Source organism: Nestor notabilis, unplaced genomic scaffold, assembly GCF_000696875.1.
Source record: "Nestor notabilis isolate BGI_N333 unplaced genomic scaffold, ASM69687v1 scaffold8195, whole genome shotgun sequence".
Lineage (NCBI taxonomy): Eukaryota > Metazoa > Chordata > Aves > Psittaciformes > Psittacidae > Nestor > Nestor notabilis.
The window spans coordinates 37,102-58,457 of NW_009930584.1; the positions used below are offsets into that span (position 1 = coordinate 37,102).

The 21,356-nt window shown below is 37.3% G+C and overlaps 1 protein-coding gene across 1 annotated transcript in view; it reads left to right on the forward strand.

Moving 5' to 3' along the window:
- LOC104400962 (chromosome unknown open reading frame, human C9orf3) overlaps positions 1–21,356 on the forward strand; it is a 61,932-nt gene that overhangs the window by 24,736 nt on the left and 15,840 nt on the right. The window lies entirely within an intron of this gene.

A 21,356-nucleotide genomic window follows, 5' to 3' on the forward strand; every position in this document is an offset into this window, starting at 1 on the left:
GGTAATGAAATAGTGTTTGTTAATAGGGAATGAAACTTTGTACTCACTCTTTGCCCAGTGCCAGCAGTAGAGTGGATTCCTTTAGGCAGATGGACATAACATCCCAGGAAAGAATTAAATGCAAAGCTCTGTGAGAAAGATCAGGACTGAAGGGAGAGGTGTAATCCCAGACTTTGGGTTTGTATTTTGGAGTTCTTTAGGGAAGTTGTAGAGTAGATTTGGTATGTGAAGCAACTTCAAATTGCATAAATTGCCAGTTCAAGTGCTGAGATGAACCAGAAATTTTATTTCTTTTTACAAACTATATAATTTATCGAATGAGAAAACATTTTATGCTATGTGTTTTGTTTCTTATTTACATAGATTTTTTTCTACAGCTTTCCTCTTGTATTCCTCCTTAGGAATAAAAGTATACAGCTACTCTGGAATGTAACAATATTATGTAGCTTTAGTGTAAATTTACTTTCTTTTCTCTTTTTTTTTTCTTTTGTGAAGATCTATAAGATTTAAAACTTAAGCATTCAGTGACCCTCCTCTGTCATATAAACCTTATTATTCTGTAGACATCTTGTACTGGTTATTGAGTTTTTAGTGATAGCTCTTCGCTCTATGAACTCCTAAGTGAAAGCATCAACAAACTTAAGTGAGTCCTGGTTGCTTCGGGCACCCACCACAGGTTGTGTTCTCTGCTACTCTGCATACTGATTTAATTTGGAGGTGTGATATTCTGTACCATGTTCTTAAAGCCATATGAAATTGGTAATGCTACTTAGCAATTTCCTTTGACTTCAAAGGCATGGTACTAAAAGCTTGACATAGGTCCTTATGGATCACTGTAATTAAGGAAGAAATTGGCCATTTTACTTAGCTGGGTGATAAGAGGAGTGATCAGTGCAACCATGAAGGGCAAGACACACAAATACTAGAAAAAGGAAGAGAAAGAGGAGAGAGATGTCTAGGCCAAATGACAGCGTGCAGTAGGAGAAATCTTCAAGTTTTGGTTGCTGATATGCTACTGCTCTTTGGGAAGTTGTCAGAGCTTCCCCTGGGCGTACATTTCCCAGAATTTATAGGGAACAGATGCCTGCAGGATATTCTGTTGCTGAGCTATCTGTGGTTGTCCCGAGTCCAGATTACATGTTCAGAATATTGCAATTGTGCTTTCTTTGTGAAGGAGATGAGAAAAACCTATCCTTTTATTTTCCTATGCTGCTTCTAACCACTGTCAGTTCCAAGTGATCCGTATCATTGTATACAAGGATGAAAGAAAGAGCATGCATACTTCCTGACGCTTTTCATTCAACAGTTCATCAAGCCAAGCACATTCAAATTTTTCAAAATTGAAATAAAGGAATAATTTAGTCTGTTTAAATGTCAAGCTGTATTTGGACAGCAAAGGAAATTAAGTGACTCATAATAGCTCGTTTGTTCTTGTTCCGTGTGATTTTTCAAATAGAGACTTCTATGTATGTAAGCTACTTAAATGGTTAATTCCAGTGCATGCAATGATAATTACTTAAATGACTTCAGTTAAGAATAAGCTGTGCGCAAACCCATGTCCAAACCCACATTAAAAAATAAAGTTAGCTATTATCTTGGGTTGAAAGGGGTGCTGTAGTATTTATTTTTTTATCTTCTAGTCTATCTGTAGCAGTATAAACATAACACAGCATGCCAGCACAAAGGGGCTGCTGTTTTGAGAATTCTAATTGTACTCCTGTCTACCAGGGAAGTAAGCAGTCATAAATTTTAGTCATTATCTGAAGTATCAGGGCTTTACAGCATTTGGCACTTTTCTTTGTCTGTTTCTTATTAGCCAATACTTACTGTGTTTTTTTATATCCCAAAATACTTCCTTTTGCTTAAGGGGGATGTTTCCCCAACATTTTAGGCTGGTATGAAATGATTATAGTTCTTGCATAGATTGATCTAATTAGGACTTTTAAGCTGTTTATTCCAGTAGCCACTAGTATGGGTCAGCTGCATTTCTCTGATAGACCCTTTATAAGAAAAACGCTCATTGAAAGCATATTAATTTAACTTATACTTTCTGTACATCTCTTCAAGTGTTTTTTAATTAGTTATGGACTTATGTGTGGAAACAGGATTTTGACTGTATATAATAATTGCAATCATCCCCTTTTGCTTCCTGCAGATCTTTGAAGCTGGAGGATTTAATTTTGCACTCTTGGTTTTACACTATTTTAGTTCAAGTGATTCAGTGTAATTTCTCCCAAATTTATGCTAGTAAAAGAAGAATGTGGCCTACATGTCTTTGTTGTTGGTATTATGTTAAACTGTACCTAAATTAAATGAATAAAGCATCGTGGACCAAATTTAAATAGCTTAAAAGCCAGAGATTCAATGCTTTCTGTAGCATTTTGAGAGTTTCATGAACCCCTAACAGCACTTAATTATCTGATTTTAAGTTCTGTCACTAGCAGAAGAGACGCAATTGGAGAAAAAGGAGAAGGGAAGTGTGTCAGACAGCAAAGATTCCAGATTATTTAGGGAAGAGATCCCTGGCCTCACACTACACTGAAAGGTACACATTGTTCATGTATTCAGAGAGCTAAGAGGTTAAAAGCAGGAGTTTAAAAGTAGCACCATGTTCGGCTGCTCTTAATGATGACATGCTACTCCCTAAGGAGTTGACAACTCTGGTGGCATTTAAGTAGCAGTTGCTTCACGGTTGCATGTACTCTCATGTGAGCCAGTAGTTACTCATATGAACAAAGCTGGCTGGAAGACTTCAAATAAGAAATAGGGTCTGTGTGTTCCTTGGTTGTTCACGCTCTTCAGTTCATTCCCTGGTCTGGTTTTGGAAACATAGTGCTGCAAAATATCTTCCCACTGACCTACAACTCAATTTCCTTTTGTTTTGGCAAACCTGACAAGACTCTGAATTCCTTGTTCTTTTTCATTCCCCAAGGAAAAACATTCTTTAGAATACAGAAACTCTTTTTTATACCACCTGAGTGCATGCTTGAGACCCTGACTTCTCTTGCAGTGTTTAATTGCCTAAGTCCTCTTTTTCTTTTTGTTTTCCCCATGAAAATAATTTTTTCTTTGATAATTATTGAGGGCCTTTCACAGTCACACCAACCTCTTGTACTTCTATGGTTTTAGAAACAGCTTACCTCTTTCTACGTCTTCACAGCAAATGGGCTGATATTTATTTTATGCCCCTGGGGGTTGTAAGCCTTTGTTTGCATTAAGTTGAAGAACTTTTTTTGAAACAATGGTTTTCAAAGCCTTTTGTTTCTGTCACGCGTAGTTTAAATAACATAAGATTACTGCTTTTTCTGTTTAAATTAATGTACCTTAACTGTACTAGTTCTATGGTAAGTGCTAGCACAATTTGAAATTCTTAGCCAAGCAGGATGTGTCAGTAACTTGAATAGGCATGTCACATGTTGCTGGGAGCTAGAAGGGTATAATGGGAAAAGTGTCCCTTTTGTGTGTACCATGCTCGTAGTTTTTCCTTACACACTTATTACTGCTGAAAACAGAATAATGGGATAGATGGACTTCTGGTCTTACCTACTTTGGCTGTGCTTATAGCAATTTTGCCCATCAAAGCTATCAAGTAAGTGGGATCAAAGAACTTCTAAGCAAGAAACTGACATTTTCAAAACAGGATCCCAGTGTTAGGTTATTTGAATCCTATTAGGCTCTAAAATTAGTGGCCTTATTTTCAAGTATGAAACAAGGGCTTGGACACCCTTGAAACCCAAATGGTGTTTGATGACAGAAACATAGAAGATGCTTGGCATATTTGTAAATCAGGTCACCTCATATAGCTGGCTATATATGGATTTAGCAACTCTCCTTTCAATTCCTATTTTTAAAGATCTTAGTCACTCTTCCCTCATGTAAATAGTCTTTGGTATTTTAAGAGGAAAGAATATCCCTTTCTTCAAAACATGGCATATCAGCAGAACTCCTGAGTTTTACCAGGCCATGTGGCTAAGGTTGTTAACTTTTAAAATTGAAAAGGGAGAAGAAGAAGGGGGGGGGGGGGGAAACCCAACCAAAAGGGGGGTGGGGGTGGGGGGGGGGGGAAAACCCAACCAAAAGTGTGGTAGGAGGAAAGCAGCCTCTTTGCCTCTTATTTTAAAGCACTTTCTTTTGATCCATGCATCTGTGGCCACCGTTTATCCGATCTGTATGTCTGCAGTGCTCTGATGACAACTGATAAGTCTGTAGCAAAATCAGCCAGGAATATTGGAAAACATCCAAATGTCAAACCTAAATGTGAGTCTTTAATACTGCTCAGTCTTGCAGAACTGTGATTGACTGTATGCCTCAGCTGTAGAAGCCTTTTGTGAGTGTGTACTTTTGTATAAAATTTTTTGCACATTTTCAGTTGTTTTAATTTGACAAAATACTTACAACTCAACTGTCCTTATTCTGTTTTGTACGTATCACTAGTTTATCATCCAGATAGAAATAACCATGCACAAAAATTAAAGTGAAAAGTGTAATGATCTGATTCATTACGTAGTGGAGAATCTTAGCTTGAATCTTGCATACTAGCTTGCTTGTGTGTGTGGTGGTTTTTCTTCTGACCTTATTTTTTATATGAGAGACTGCAAATTGCATGAGATTTTAATTCCTGATCCTGCAAATGGTTTTACAGCAAAAGTCCTTTTCAATCAAAAGCAATATTCACATTTTTGCTTAGTGTATTTGTTGGCAGGATCATGACTTGGTTAAACATATGTGAATTTAACTTAATGATGCAAATGACTTTAATGTGATCTGAATTTAAAAAAAAAGCTACTGATGGTAGACTTCCTGGAAATTCTTGCAAGTAGAGATGCTTTGGTATACATTCATGGGTGGTTTTTAATAGAACCGGGAGCTTTAATCTGTATGGAATAGAGTTAGAAGGAAATAGTATCTCTCCTGTGCTTTTAAGATGAAAAATCAAGCAGGATATTTGGCTGTAAATACCATGAAATTCATTAATCAACGTAAGTAGAAGTGCTAAAACAGGATTGAACATAAATAATTTTTTAACCTTATGTGCTGGTTTTCTATCCTGTTTTAGATGACCACCTATGCTGAGTTCTTTAAGAAATGATGCAAATAACCAATGTTTTTCTAGAGACAGTTTTTCCAGTTGGCATTTTTCGTTTGGAAAATGATGGATTTCTTAAATCACACACAAATATGGAAATTACCCATGAAATATGTCTTGTCTGTGGTACAGAGACTACCACAGAGAATTATAAATACAAAGATTTACTTTGATTTACATGGACTTCCTTTTGACTAGTAGATGTTCTGGTAGATATTTGGCATGTTTGCTAACCTGACACGCTCTGTTTCAATGCTGCTGTAAATAGTAATTCAGTATACCTATGTTCAGCAACGGGATTCCAGAGATTTGCCTTGAGGCATGGAGAGGGGAAAGTGTAATCACAGAACCACAGAATTGCTAGAGTTGAAAGGAGATGATCTAGTCCAAGACCCCTGCCAAGGCAGGGCCACCTAGAGCAGGTTACACAGGAACATGTCCTAGTTGGGGAAATATTTAGAAAGAGTAAAAAAAAATTTAAAATGTTTGGTTTGGTTTTAATACCAGAAAGGCGATCAGTCCTGAATGACATAATATTCAAAATTCAGTGTAGGCTATACGGACTATAACCTACAGTCCATTTTGAATTCAAAGAGATCTTGGATCTGTCTTCCAGACATCTAAACATTTAGCTTACTATATTTTACTTTAGTCTTTCCTTCCTCAAATCTATCACTGTCCTAGGGATTTGGCTTCAGCTTTTAGTGTTACAGAATTTAATTAGAATTTTAACGAAACTAACATTAATCTACTTATGGAGTAAAAATATGGTAATTTCTAATTTTGCTGAAGCACTGCTTTACTATTTTGACAAAATAAATTTATTCAAAATTCATCCTGGTTGGACTCTTAGCTGTCATAATAGTCATTCAGAGTATGTGGCTGTACCCATGCACATGAACTTAGAAGTATTTAGACATAGAATATGTTCTGACTCTTAGCTGGAGTCTGAAGTGTAATTTGCCACCACTGCAGTCGTGGTACTTGATTGGGTTGTCATTTTGGTATTGAAAAGGGATTTGGAGTATTTAAGATATAATATATTTCCTTACTAATGTGCTGAACTGCCTTGTTGGTCTATAAATTCTTAACAGATGTTCTTTTGAATGTAAACCTGCAAAGAGAATAAAACAAGTTCATTTCTTGATGGAAAGCAAAATTTGGGTTTTGATATTTTATGAAATTGCTACAAAGAAATATTATTACTTTAAACAAATATAAGAAATAACACTGAGTTTTCCTAAGAGCAGTTTTCCTAAGAGCATCCCTTTTCCCCTTCAGAATGATACTTGAAAGACTAATGAAGCAGAAAGCTTTCTTCAATACCTTCAATACCTCTTCTTTCCTCTTTAGTTTCTTGAAAATAAGTACTTAAAAGTAGAGAATTCATTAATTTTAACTTTGCAGATAAGCTTTCCTGTGCTTTGGATAGCATTGGAAAATAAAATGGCTGCTTTTCAAGAAACATTTCAAGTTTTGTATAAGGTAGCTTCTTAAGCTTTTGTATCGGTATCTTCACTGACATCAATTATGTTTGAATAAAGAGAATAAAAGGGTAAGTACTTTGACTATGACAGAGTGGGATGTAGAAGTTACATGCTGCAAATAGGGGTTTTTTGTTATTATTGACCACCTCCTCCCACCACGTAACATCCACATAGTTTTGCACTACAACGCCATAAAAATAAAAGGCAGTTGATGTCCTGGCAACTACACATTTTTGAGTGATTGAAGACTGTGATGGGGGAAGCCTTTTTTCTTTAATGTGTGGGTTTGGTTGGTTGGTTTGGGTTGGGTTTTGGTTTGGGTTTTTTGGTTTGGTTTGGTTTTCTCTACTGGCTCAGCACGCAGTCATCTGAAAACTATGTCCTTTTTTTACACTTCAATGTGCAAAAAACATGTGTGGAACCCATTGTCCTGCCTTTGGGGTACCTTAGACGACACACTTCCGATCATTTAGCTTTGCATGTGCAGACTACATGTGTTTCAAAACAAAACCAACTCATGCTCCAACCCCTGCCACTAACCCCCAGTCTCATTTGTAGTTCAGAAACATGTCTTTCCATATAGTAAACACCTAAAATGAGCCTTTACTACAGGAACATGTTAATAAGCAAGCCAGATATGTATTCTATAGTATGTGTGTGTGTTCTTTCCATTTCTGATAGTTTTCCATAAAGCTTTCCTAGTGCTTTTAGAAGACAAGGTACAATATTTACCTGTCTTAAGATGCTTCACTTCTTGAATAGTATCACAAGAAAATAACATCTCAGTGACAGATTACTGGCCAAAATTAAAACAAAAAGGGATGGTTTAGAACATGTGATTTTATTTGTGCCTCAAATACAGAACTTGAAATAGTTTACTGTTTGTAATGAATAAGGAATATTGGTTTAGGTGTTTAAAAGCCACTTCCTTATTTTGCTGTATGGGACACAAATTGTTAAATGGGCTCTTGGCCATTGAATCTTGCATCTGAGTTTATTGAAGAGACAGGACCTGCACCAAGATTAGAAAAGCATACAAAAAATACATATCATAGAATAATACATATCTCTATTTATTAAATAAGCTTCCTTAAAATTGGCTCTTGTACAGAAGTTCACTTACTTAGAATGAGCAAAATAAACAGTACATTGACTAGAATAAACCTCATAAAATGTCCCATTACTTTAAACTGAGGCCATAAGTTAGAACATCAAGTGATTCCCTCTCCTTTACCGCCCTCTCTCTTGGCATTAGCTACAAGACATGTCATTTCTTCTTGTAGTAATTGGAGAGTTAATGGGACTTTTTTGATGCTACTGTAGAACAGTAACTACACATTATTAAACTCTAGGATTGGAATTATTGCAGAGCCTACTAGCATCATAAAGGTGCCTGAGTATTTCCAATCTAAACTTGTATTTCAGTGGTTTATAACTGGTTGTAAAGGTTCGTTCCCAGCTTAAAGCTGGCATAAATGGTTTGGCTCAGGAAAACTGTGTGTGTATTGTACACAGATATGTGAGAGGCTGGAATGTGTTCATGCATATTATATTTGTTATACATTACATGGGTTATATATATGTGTATGCCTAATCATACATACCCGTGCTTGCCCTTTATATAGGTGCATATGTATGTGTGTAGGTAATACTAATTAATTTTTTTGTTCTAAGAGTTGCATGGCATGTACAAAGTAAAGGTATTCTTTTCCCCCAGAAGTGACTTGTGTATAGAGAGATAGAATAGAGAGAGATGAAAATGGTACTTATTTGTCATAATTAAACACTGGTTTCAAGATTTTCAAACTAATTTTCTAGAATAAATCTCCTTTCTGTGTCCTACTTTATCTCTGCCCCTCAATATTTTTCTCCTACCAACAGAGGTAGAATGATGGAAAAAGATTTTTTGTTGTGGATCAGTAGTAAAATAATCTATCTACTGTTTAATATTGTGATCAGCAGTATTACAATGTTTCATTTAATTTTTTGAGTCATATGAATAGTAGAATGCTTATAAATGAAGAGATTTTGCATTGTACAGTGATGTACAATGTGAAGAATATGAAGAAACCCAAAAACCTGCCTAAAACTGTGAAACAAGGTTTTCAAAGTCCTTATATGTAATATTTTTTGCACTGTTTTGATGTTTGTTCTCCCTTCTGGTAGAAGGGGTTGTTTGAATTGGTTTCCTATGAGCTGGTCTTAAAAAGCCTGTATTTCATATTGTTCCTTTTCCTTCTCTAAAGTAAAATTCAGAATAAAAGCTTTGATATGAGGAAATTCAAGTCTAACTTGATTGTGAAGCAAGTGGAAGGACCACAGAATGTTTACAAACAGAAATAGAACTCCCCTGGTCTGTGAGTTGAACTCATCTCCTGGTTTTGGTGTTTTTCCAGAAGTGTGATTGTCAGGTAATTTAAAGTGAGCAAGGGGCTTTTAGATCTTTTGAAATACAAAAATAGTTAATTATTTACTGTGGGGCAGAGATTCAAGATTTTCTTTGCATTTTCTTTCTAGGAAGCTTGGGAAGAAGGACAGAAAAAAATAGCATAAGCTCAAAATAATACAGACAGAACATTTCGAACATAGACTATGAAGTGATGAAGGTTAGGTTGTTCTCTGCAATAAGTAATTTTTCTTGTATGCATGTATTCCTTCCACATTTCTCCACAAGCATTCCCAAATACATACTTTAGCTTGTTTGTAGTACCAGTATTCATGTTGACACATTCTCTGGCAGGAAAAGAACAACTTATCACAACTACCTTCTATAATTAGTGTAATAATTTATTGATCATAAAGAATAATTCCTCTTCACCAGCAGAATTATTGTTAGGATCTTACTGTTTTTTTCTCATTGAGAAGTAAGTGGTTGGATATGAGTTAGATGAGGCCTTCACCACCACACTCCTTTGCAGTGAGGATTTAGAGCTCGTAGTTTTACGGTGCTTTCAGGCTAATTTCTGTTCCCCCAAATGTGATTTCTCCAGTAAATTCCTACATAAACAAACCATGGTGGTAAAAGCTCTGACTTTATATGAATCAGGAGGTAGGAATGCCTTTCTCCATCACAGTTGGGTTTTATTTGTGTTTGTTTGGTTTTAACTTTGAGACTTTCTGCAACTTTACGATATGCTTATTGCTTCTGAACAAGGTAACTTTATCTTCCTAGACCTCAGTTTAACTTTTCATCGTAATTACCCTTGTCCTCTTTGAAAACTTATCTCAAGGTGTCTTTCTAATAGCATTGGAACTTGGTATTTTTTCCCCACTTCTTTCAGCTGCTGCAAATCTATTTTTTCACTTTCATAACATTCACCCCCTCTAACTCTTTGCTATTGTATAGTTAATTTTCTTTGCCTTATTTATGTTGTAATTCAGTACTAGCTTTGATCTCATGACCATTCAATTAAGCCTTCCTCTGCTTAATGGCTTGAATCCTGTACTTCCTGTATTTGCTATTCTTCTTATTTCTTTGCTGTCACAACATTCTGTTTGTTGAGAGACTTCATTCCTGAAGGACAGTTTTATTAAATTCATAGTGATCAGCAGCTTATTTGACCTTAGAGTGATTCTTTTCACTCTGAAATTTTGTTAATCTGTCTCTTTCTCTCCTCAGTCCCCACATCTGCTAGCATGGGGCTTCACAAGAGCCTGGGACCTATTTCGGTTGCTTTTGATGAGGGGGAATAGCCAAAACTTTCTTTAGTGTCTCATGATGTGTTGCAATTTTTCTAAGCAAAGCTCTGACATTGCCTTGATACGTGAAGTCTGATGTTTTCCCCTAACTTCTGCAGCAGTGGGCTGCAAGCTGGTCTAGTGGGCCTTTGTGATCCTGTGCTTGGACCATAATCTTTAGGAGACTCCAGCATGTGTCAAAAGGTATCATTTTCATCTGTCACATGTTCTGTGGTTTTAGAATGGTTAATCCAGTCTGCTTGTCTGGTGTTACTATTCTGACATTTCAATGCTGATTAGTAGAATTTGCTGCTCAATCCACTGCTGGGCTGTGATTATGACCTTCAATAAACTGCTGCTGCTGTTTGGCTAAGAATGCAGGACTCATTTTTCCACACTGCCACAGTCAGGTGCTAGCAGCTTTGGACCTATTCTGCCAAGGAACATAATTTCCTCTTTCTTTCTGGCTTCCTTCCACTGTATATCGCTTCCAGCTACTTTACACACCACTGTAGTACCATATAATGTTTCTTTCTTTAAAATTAAATAGCCTTCTGCTTCTTTGGTTTGGTCAAGAATGTTTGGAGGTGAGTGTTAAGGTGGTTTGCCACACCTTCCAGAAGAAAGCTTTCTACTTTAAGATGAAAAATTCTAGTTGTTTACAAGGTCTGAGGGATGGCAGAACTGCTTAAGAACAGCTTAGGCAGTGTTAAATTTTCAGTGAAGTACACAAGTACACGTTTTTGATAGATACTATTATAGGAAACACTTGGTCCAGCAACTGTGAAAAGAACTTATAATCCTTCACTGTTATTTTTGGAGTGTGTGTGTGCGTTGAGGGGATTGGCCAGTCTTCTCTTTTGATTTTTTTGCCTGTAATAAGACAGGAATGGATGTAGTTAGTAGTGCCTTTGGCCTTTTACTTAAAATGAACTCCATGGATGCTGACTTAAGTCACAAATATGTTGTCATGGAGGCCTGTAAAACTAAGAAATTTAGTTGAGCTACGTGACTTCACATAAATGTTTTCTTAAAGTCAGTCCAGATATTAAGTATTACGTACATTATCTCCCTGTTTTGCATGGAAATCGGACTCAACAGCTAAACGTAGTAAGCAAGTTTTCAATGTCTTAGTGCTGAGCTCATTTCTAGTTTAGAGGTCAGCGTGCTAAGAGATACAAGTCAGTAACTTTTCAAATGCTTCTGGATAAATCTTTGTGTTTCTGCTTGAAAGAAAAAATCGAGCAAAGTAAAAATCAGGCAAAAATTAGTCTTAAACTCACACTGTTACTGGCATTGACTGTGTTAACAATATAGTGCTGTTGTAGTGGATGAGTATGTTGAAGTAGTAAGTATGGAGACCCCCAGATCTAAAGTATGTACAGTTGGAGAGGCATGGTTTAGGCTGGCCCCCTGAGCTAAATATCCCTTCCGAAGCACTGAAGCTGTACATAGTAGTGCTTATTTTTTTCACATGCTCGTGTTCATTTTAGGGTGAAATCGTGCACAACTGGAACAGAGATTCCTCTTTATCATCTAGAAATAAGCCTGCACCAAAAATCTCCCTGAGAGCTGAACTGATTTGGAAATGTAAGTGCGAATGACTGGAGGATTTGTTTTAAAAATACACTGTTGGTCCAAATGAAAACACTGATATGGGCATAACCATTATCTCCTTGCAGCAACAAACTCAATAAATAACTGTCAAACTGCATAAGTAGTTTGCACACCAACTGTGTGGAATGGTATTTAACTGTACAGTTGTACATAGTAACAATGGAGCAAATACTTCTGGGCAGATCTTACAGGTGGGAAAGTGAATCCTAAAATAAAGACGGAAACAGAGTAGGATTCACTCACTCACTGTCACACTTGAGCACCAGAATGTGCACGGTGTCCAAGAAGTTTGCTCTGCAGACTGACACCGTGATATTTCTGTCCAGATGTTAAGCACTGAATCAATAACCATGACATGAAGGACAAGTTTCAAGTCCTGGGTTGTCTCCTGGGTTCTTCCTAGCTTGGCAACCGTATACAGGTTTTGGATATGCCTTTTTGGATAGACCTTTTAATAGCCTTTTGGAGCTAACAGTGATCAGTGTTTCCCATTCTTCTCCCTTTGTGAGTGGTCAGGCTTTGATCACTGCTCTTTGTCTTCAGATTTGGATCTCTTTTTGAAGCAGGTGACCTGAGGTCTTGATGACCTGCTAATGTGTGTGCCATTAACACAGGACATTGAGATCCTTGTTCTTGCTTTGTGTTACTCTGGGTGCCACCACACCCAGTTACTTCCATTCATTCTCTGTTTGTGCATTCTGTTGCAGTTATCTGTCATACTCCTGCAGAAAATCAGACACTAAGGAGTTTTTATCTTCTGTGGCTTAGTTTTTGCTCTCATTCAATGACATTGTTCACAAGTTTTGTTAAATAGCAGACTCTTAGGACAATTTGCAGCTGTGGAGTTAAATTTGGACTAGGCTCTGGCTGGAGAGAGACCCCGAGAGTTTTCAGCAGGATCACCCCTGTAAGCTGCAGTTATGTAAGCATGTGTCCCAGTCACAGAGAAGGCACAGTACCATTCTGAATCCTGTGCCTTTGTCTCAGTGAGACAAAGATACTGATCAACATAGTCCACAGGCATCCTGCATGGAAGATATATCAGTAAGTCAGACAGACTTACTTAGGAGCCCATGTGGCCCAAGAAGCTCTAGACAGTCCAGAAAGAACCATAATAGAAAATGTGACTAAATACTTGCACAACAACCTGGAAATGATGAGCCAGTAATACTTGCAAAGCCTCTTACTTGACAGCAATCAAGTCAGTGTTGGTGACCACGTGAATTAACTATGTTTACCTCCAACTAACTAGATCTCTTGCAGAGGTCAGTTTATAGACGTAACACCGTAGACAAAAGGTGTTGAACGGGTAGCTTAACAAAAACCTACATGTTGATATCATCCCCATGTCTAGAAAGTATGGAATGATTATACTAAGAAAGGCTTTTGCCATGATAACAGGAGGTAGCAGAATTAGATTTGTAAGACTCTGGAGTAGTGTCTGTTTCTTGAGAGCAGCTGATATGCTGAAACTTTGAGTTCAGACTAGCAGGTTAGAATGACCTAGGCACTTCACATACATCTGGGCCATTGTTTAAGCCAAGTTACTGTAAGCATTTCCCACCAAGGCTGGAACCATTTCTTGGCCAGCCTGGAGATGCCATCCTATCCTGACAGGTGAAAGCTGGCTTTCAGCTGTTCACATCTATGTGACCTCCTAGCTGGACAGTGCAATCTACCTGCATACCAAACACTCAGTGTATGGAATTGTGTAAACAGGGAGCTTAGTGCACTTCCTTGAGCAAGAGTCTGTTTTAGGAACATATCAAACCTTTCCTTTTCAGATTGGCTTTCTACGGAGTTTTGATAAAATTTCAAGGCTTTGAGTATTTTAAAAACACTCTGTCACAAGGGCACAAGAACCTGAAAGACATGTAAGCTTCCACCATGGGGAAACATGTGATCTGCAACATAGGGGAAAACTGAAGAAAATTGAAGTTTATGCAGGGAGTTAAATGTCACTGGGATTGATCTAATTTTGCCAAGTCAATTCTGTCAGGAAGTAGGAGATAGGTCATACTGAACCTGTACTTGGACACTTAAGATTTTATGATTTATATTTCATTAGTGTTGCTTTAAGGCTTACCAAAAGAGTTTTTATATTCTATAGTCTGCATGTACACATGTACGTTTTGTTCAGTTTTCAAAACTATGAGAAGTTTTGAAAAAAGTATGTTTTACCAGTGCAAGTATTTTCACTGTATCTTTATCACTATTCCAGCAATAGTAAGTTGAAAATGTGTATTTTACTGGTTCTGCTTTTCCAGTTACATTGTATTTTCATTTTGATAGCAGTCTTTTTACTGCTTCTTTAATACTCACTTGGGAAGCCCTCCAAAAGCTATTTAAAGCTATTAAGACACACTGATACGAGTCTTTCTCCTTGTGTAGCAGAGCACACAAGAGTGTTTGTAGTAGTAGTTTCATAGGTAATTCAGTACTATAACAAAAAGAACTCTAGAAAGTGTAAAAGTGTAAATTATTGTTTTATTGTTTAGTTGCACAACATAAGTTAATGAAACAAAATTAGTAAGGAGTGTCCTAAGGTATAGTACTTGGTACAGTACTCTGTATTGTGCTTTTGGTTTTATACACATGCATACCAGGCATAATGTATATAATAAATTGGTAATTTATAATAATTATAATTCATAGTAAGTAATTTATAATAACCTATGGAATATATTGCATATGTTGTGTGGAACTGTATTGCAAACTTGTGTAATAAACATTCTGGACACCTTGAAATTATTCTTGTAATGAAAAGTAGTTGTGTGTTCAATTAATATCTGAGAAGATAGGTGGCAACATTTTGTAGAAAGGAGGATAGAAATGTACAAAGGACTTTTCCAATGATTGAAGCAAAAATAATATTTTACTTAATTCAAAAGACAAATTTTCCTTCTCTGAGGTATTTTTCAGTTGTTTGACATAGGCACAGAGTTTGGGTGCTCTTTTTGAATAGGATTCAGCAAATAAATATTTTATGCTTAAAAATGTCTGTCATCTCATGGCGTAAGAACTATTAATTAACGTCTGCATTAACAGGGCTGAAACTTGCTATCTGAGTTTATTATACTTGTATTCTAAATTGCTGATTAATACAGTGTTTAAGGAGGGTAAAGCAGGAATTATTAATATTTTTCCATCTCAAAGCGATTTGTATTTTTACTTGTTTCTTTCACTTTAGGCTTGTCTTAAATATGGTCCTTTGTGAAGGCAAAGATGGGAGTTCATTATTATTTTGTGACAGGTGCATTTGCTTGTGAGCTTTTATTTGTGGGTTGTTGTAATAATTTGACCTAAAACGGACAGATGTTTGAACTCCTATATAAAACTATATTCTAAGCAGTGTAGCTTACTGCTCAGCAAGAATGCTGAATGTGTCAAAACAGAAATACCTTTCCAATAATAACCACCTTGAAAGCAGAAAAAAACAGAGCTGTCAGTTCTATGAGGTGATCCAGATGAAGATATCAAAATTCCATCATTACATTTTTTCTCCACTTATAATTAATGTCACACATAAATCACATTATCATGATAGCAAACAAGTAAAATGGTGCAAGCCAAAAGATTTGGAGAATTCCACTTCCTTTTTTTTTTTCTGTGTGATTTACTGCTACTTAGAATTAATTTTAACATAGATGAATTTTAAGTGAAATGGACATTTTATACACTAAAGATGACACAAAAATCTTACAGCTGTGTCATAGTAAAGAGAACTACTGGCATAGAGGTCAGAACATCTGTATAATGTGCTGCCTCTTCTCTTTCTATTCAGTTATGATTATCTTTGCTCCCACAAGTTTTCTCAGGATTGCCATAGCTTCTGAGTCTCATGAAAAAGTCAACATTCTCCACAGTTCTCATTCTTCACATAATAAGTAATATATTTGGTAGGTTTTGAAAAGTATTACTACTGAATGTCATCTAAGGCCTGGCCACTGTTCTGTTGCATGCCCTCAGCTTCCACTGACAGCCAAATGTGTTCACTGTTTTTATGAAACTGCTTAGCCCTCCTTGGGTCACTACACTGCTTTGTAGGCAGCTAGGAAATTTTATAACTGTAAAAAACTGGCCTAAAAAACTTTGATTTGATAGAATATGTTCTGCTCTTTCAAAACACCTGCATAAATCATATTAATGCTAATGGGCATTGCTCACAAAGAGGAGGGAGAATAACCATTTTTCTGAGATTTGCATAGTTTTTGTGATGTTATTTTTAATGATTTTGGGATTGTCTTCAGGCATATGATTTTCTTCACAGGGTTCCTACTGATGCTAGTAGGAGGTTAGCTTTTATATCTGGAGATCGTACTTGTTTGTTTTTAACTGCGTAACATATGGATCAGTGCTTAGATACCAAGATTATAGGTGCCAGAGAAATACCTAGAGAGGCATGGATGGAATGGCTAAAAATATGTACATAGTTTTAGATATTTTAATCTACTATAGTATGTCTGAAAATGCAAGTCATTCTTAAGATATTGATCTTGGCATTTAAAAAAATGAGATTAATCTGTGATCATACCCAGTCATCTTATAAATTTAACTTTGGTTTGGATAAAAAACTAAAATCAAACCTTGAATTAAACTAGTTTCAGAAAAGCTAGAAAGCTTGCCCACTGTCCTGTATCTTTTGCATAGCCAGATGTAGTCAAGCACAAATTATCCAGATCTGAATGTAATATTGTTGTGCCCTAATCTTGTTGTGAAGGTAATGATACAATATCACATTAAAAAGGGCTGTTACTGCATTAAGGTTTTTTTAGTCTGCCAGTTTGTTCTTTTTCATTCTGATTAGATTTTGCTTTTACCACACCAAATTGATAAAAGAATAAATCCTTCCTGTTTATTAACTGTAATCACACTGTTCTTTTCTTTTTCTGTTCTTGACTGAAAATATAAGATGTGTTATAAATCATAGCTAGCCACTTTCTCACATCATAGCCAAAATAGGAATTTTTGCAGTTGCAATTGCTTCTTAGCACACCAGGCTTTTCACCGAGTTGATTATATACTAAGCTGACAGTACAAGAGCTACTTCAGGTGTATGCTCTGACTGACTATGGTATCTATGCTGCTATCATCTGTAAATAACCTTAGGATGTCCTGTGTACTATGAAAACTGTGGGCCTCGATACCTTTACCACAACAATAGTTAGCTGTCTTTGGACTCCTAAATAAAAGACTGGAAAGGAGGTGGTAATATCCATACTTCTGTTGTGGTTATATCTGCCTTACGATTCAGATAGGAGGCCATACAGGTTTGAAATAGGTTACATGGAGTGCCTTCTGGTGCATCTGAGCTGATACAGCTTTTTCTAGACAAAAGAGTCTGCACCATGTACACACCTGGCTTTTCTTCGTGCTATGCAGTGAATGCATGGAGGGCAATATACATCTTCTGTTCTTTAGTGCCTCTCAGTTCTGACTTTTGCTAAGTTAAAGCATTGTGTGGCCTCTAGTCCGTAGTTTGTCTCTTCTAAGTTTTTGAAGTAAAAAAGAAAAAAATTACAAGTCTGTAAAAATTTGCAAATTACAAATAATCATCCTTATTTTGTGCAGTACTTCAGTTTAGATAAACTGAGTTTGCAAAAACTGTGAATAGGAATAGTATACAAATGCATTTGTGTTACTTAAAATCTACATGATTGTGCACCTGGAAACTATTTTTTTTTTGGTTCAGTTTATGATTCTCTCTCTCTCTCTTTTTCCACAGTAATTAGACAAAGAAAGTTGTGTTATATGCAGCACTTAAAAACCCAACTGCCTTCTCCCAAGTGCATAATTCACAGTGAGTTATCCAGTGTTCAGATAGAAAGAATTGTGCTAGTATAGGCTGCTGTTACAGTTATGCAGTTAAGCCATAGGTGGACAAGGACATAACATAATTTCCTTTACTTGTTTGTGGATTTGCTGAGAGTTACTACCTGTGAGCTGAGATGACTCTGTTGCCACTTAGGGCTAGGAGAAACTAACATAGGATATGACACTGAGAGGCTCATTAGAACTTTCCAGTCGATTGATGAGTGCCAAATATTCTCTTTTATTTTAACAAATAGGCTGTTTTTTTCTGGTTAAATTGCTAATGTTCACAACTTGGCTAAAAATATCTGCTGTCTACAAAAGTAAGAAAGGCACAGTGAAGTAGCCATGGCAAATGCCAGCACCTGATTGTTTCCTACCACATGATGTTCAAGTTCAATGTGACTTGGACCATTCATTGAACAAGGAACTTGCAAATAAAGATGGTTTGGGGTTTTCTTTTCATGGTACTAATTGCAGAGAGCAGTGTGCTGCTCCAGAAGCCTTTAATGAAGCTTTGTGCAGTAGTTGCACATATTCCTTTATAAGATTCCAGAAGATGAAGTTATTGTGTGCTCATTATTCCTGGGGTCTGTTTTGTAATGTGTTTTGCAAGGATCTGTTCTGGCAATTTCTTTGTGTAATACTCATGTAGGTCCATGAGGGAGTCTTTGAAATGGACTGTTCTTCCCCAATGTCAGCATGCTGAAGATACCCACCTCCCTGTCATCATATCCAACTAGTACAGGCTCTGCTTTCCCACTTTTTGATTCATAGGCTTACATAAGAAGGAGTTGGCTGAGTTCAGCTAGACATAATGCTCATAGGAAGAAAGGAAAAAAAATAGTGGTGCTTCATCTGATTCTGCTGTTGAGAGAGAATATTTGCCCTCTTTAAAGAAGTCTATCTATTGGTTTATTAGGTTCTGCTAATTCTATGGAATCATTGTTGAACACAGCTTTTTTTGTAAGAGGCACATTTTTACTGCATAACTAATTTGTGGTGAGAATTATTGGTCACTGAGCAGATCTTCTTTATTTAGCTCAATTTAGACCCTCCTGTTTTAGTATTGGGCTCCTGCTGTCGGTCATTGCCAGTCAATTGTTTGGGGTTTTTTAAACTTCAGTTATAAACTTGCCTGAAGCATTATGTGTTTAAATGCTTTATGAATATGAATATTACAATTCTCATCTGAAATACATGTATGTGTCTCTTCCATTGAAATAACAAGAGTCATATGCATACATCTGAAGAACTGAACTTGGCTTTAAGAATTTTCTCAAGCAGATGTGAAGTATGAACATCACTGGCTTTCATTTGTCTGTATGGGGATCCTTAGAGGGACTCTGAACAGTCAATGCAGAGAAATACTGTGATTCTTGCTTTACTTTTTTCTCTTTTTGTTGTGGTTTAACCCCAGCTGGCAACTAAGTACCACGCAGCCGCTCACTCACTCCTCCTCCTTCCCCCATGGGATGGGGAGGAGAATTGGAAAGAGATAAAACCTGTGGGTTGAGGTAAGAACAGTTTAATAATTGAAATAAAGCGAAATCATAGAATCACAGAATGGTTTGGGTTGGAAAGGACCTTAAGATCACCTAGTTCCAACCACCCTGCCATGAGCAAGGACACCTCACACTAGACCATGTCACCCAAAGCTCTGTCCAGCCTGGCCTGAACACTGCCAGGGATGGAGCATTTACCTCTTTGTTTGGAAACCTGTTCCAGTGCCTCACCACCCTCACAGTAAAGAACTTCTTCCTTATATCTAACCTGAACTTCCCCTGTTTAAGTTTGAACCCATTATGCCCTTGTCCTATCACTACAGTCCCTGATGATGAGTCCCTCTCTGGCATCCTTGTAGACTCCCTTCAGATACTGGAAGGCTGCTATGAAGCCACCTCTTCTCCGGGCTGAACACCCCCAACTTTCTCAGCCTGTGGTGCTCCAGGTGGTGTTCCAGCCCCCTTATCATCCTCCTGGCCCTGACCTGGACTTGCTCCAAATCATGATAAAGAAGAGAGAGAGAGACAAATAAAACTCAATAAATACAAGTGATGCACAGTACAACTGCACAGCACCCTCTGACCCAAGCCTGACCTGAGCAGCAATCGGTCGCTTCCAGGTAACTCCCTCAGGTTCATATACTAAGCATGATGTGCTAGCTTAGGTCACTGTCCTGTCTCTGCTTCCTCCCGGCTTCTTGTGCCCCTCCTCACTGGCAGAGCACGAGACTGAAAAGTCCTTGATCAGGGTAAGTACTACAGAACAACAATTAAAACATTGTTGTTTTACCAGCATTGTTCTCAGACTAAAGCTGAACCATAGCACTGCACCAGCTACTAGATGAAAATTAACTCTATCACAGCCAAAACTAGGACAGTATCCACCCTATATTCCATACTGTGTCCCACACTTGCTACTACACCATCACCTTTCTTGTCTTGATATATACACAGATATTATTCCCTTGGTCTATGGACCATCTCTGTAAAAATCATTTAGTCATGACTTTGGGCTCCATCTGCCATAACAGTCTGTCAGGGCAGGAAACATGGTGTGTGGAGCTGGACTGTTGCATGCTGAAGCCAGTTCTGATGCTATCACTGCTGCACGTGTCCAGTTTCATCAAAGTTCATTTTTCATTAATGAGACAATCAAAAGAGAGTTAAGTTCAGATCCCTGAATCCCAAGTGGTGGAAACAGGTGCTGTGAGGCACGCAGTGTGATGATGGGCACAACACTGCTATAAATATACAGTGTTTTATAGCATTTAACATCATACAATTTAATTCTTTAGCTATTTTCACCCAAAATCAAGTCCTCTTGAAGCACACACCGAACTTCCGCATCCTCCCACATTACTCACCAAGCACACCCAGGTCCTCGAGCAAAAGCAATCCCATAAGTGGGTTTCCCTTTGCCTGACGCAGAATATGCCGTTTTCCCTAGCATATCCTTCATGTGCACTACAGGAACTTTATCCGCCTCTGTAGTATGTAAAAGTTTTAACTGGGCAGCACCAGCCTGATCGGCAGAACCTCTAGTGTTGACTAACCAGGTGGCTTTTGCTACGAGTATAGCCCAAGGTCCCACCACCATTGCTCTCAGTGTAAACAGTCTATTGTACCATTTGATTTTTGAAGAGGCTGGTGCATGATAGAGGGTGTGGTAAAACCAGTAAGCATCACACCCCTAATGCAGCCAGTCTCTGTACCTCTAGGCAGAGACAGTCTGTTAGCAGCTTTGTTAATGTTTCCAGTATTTACAGCAGATTTGTAGTTCTGTTTCTGCTTTGGTAATTCAGCTTTCCTGCACATCACTGCCTGATCTTTACATAGGGAGAAAGATATACACCTTTGGAAAGTTTCATCTTAAAAATAGCACAATATGGAATTCCTTGAAGAAAAGTGTATTCTGCATATGCTGAATAAAGCAGCATTATTTTCCTTTACTGGGTTATTTTATGCGTAAATCTGTATTTCTCATACATACATGACTTACTAATGCAGGCATCATACATAGGAGATAAATATAGGTTAGCATTATGTTGCTAGTTCTTGACCCAACCCTGTGTCTGTTCCTGTGTTCATATAGTTGCATAGAATACTTAGTTTTGGAGTAGAATACCGCCTGATCTTTCTTGAGAGAATTTGATTGGCAAACGAGACTTCATT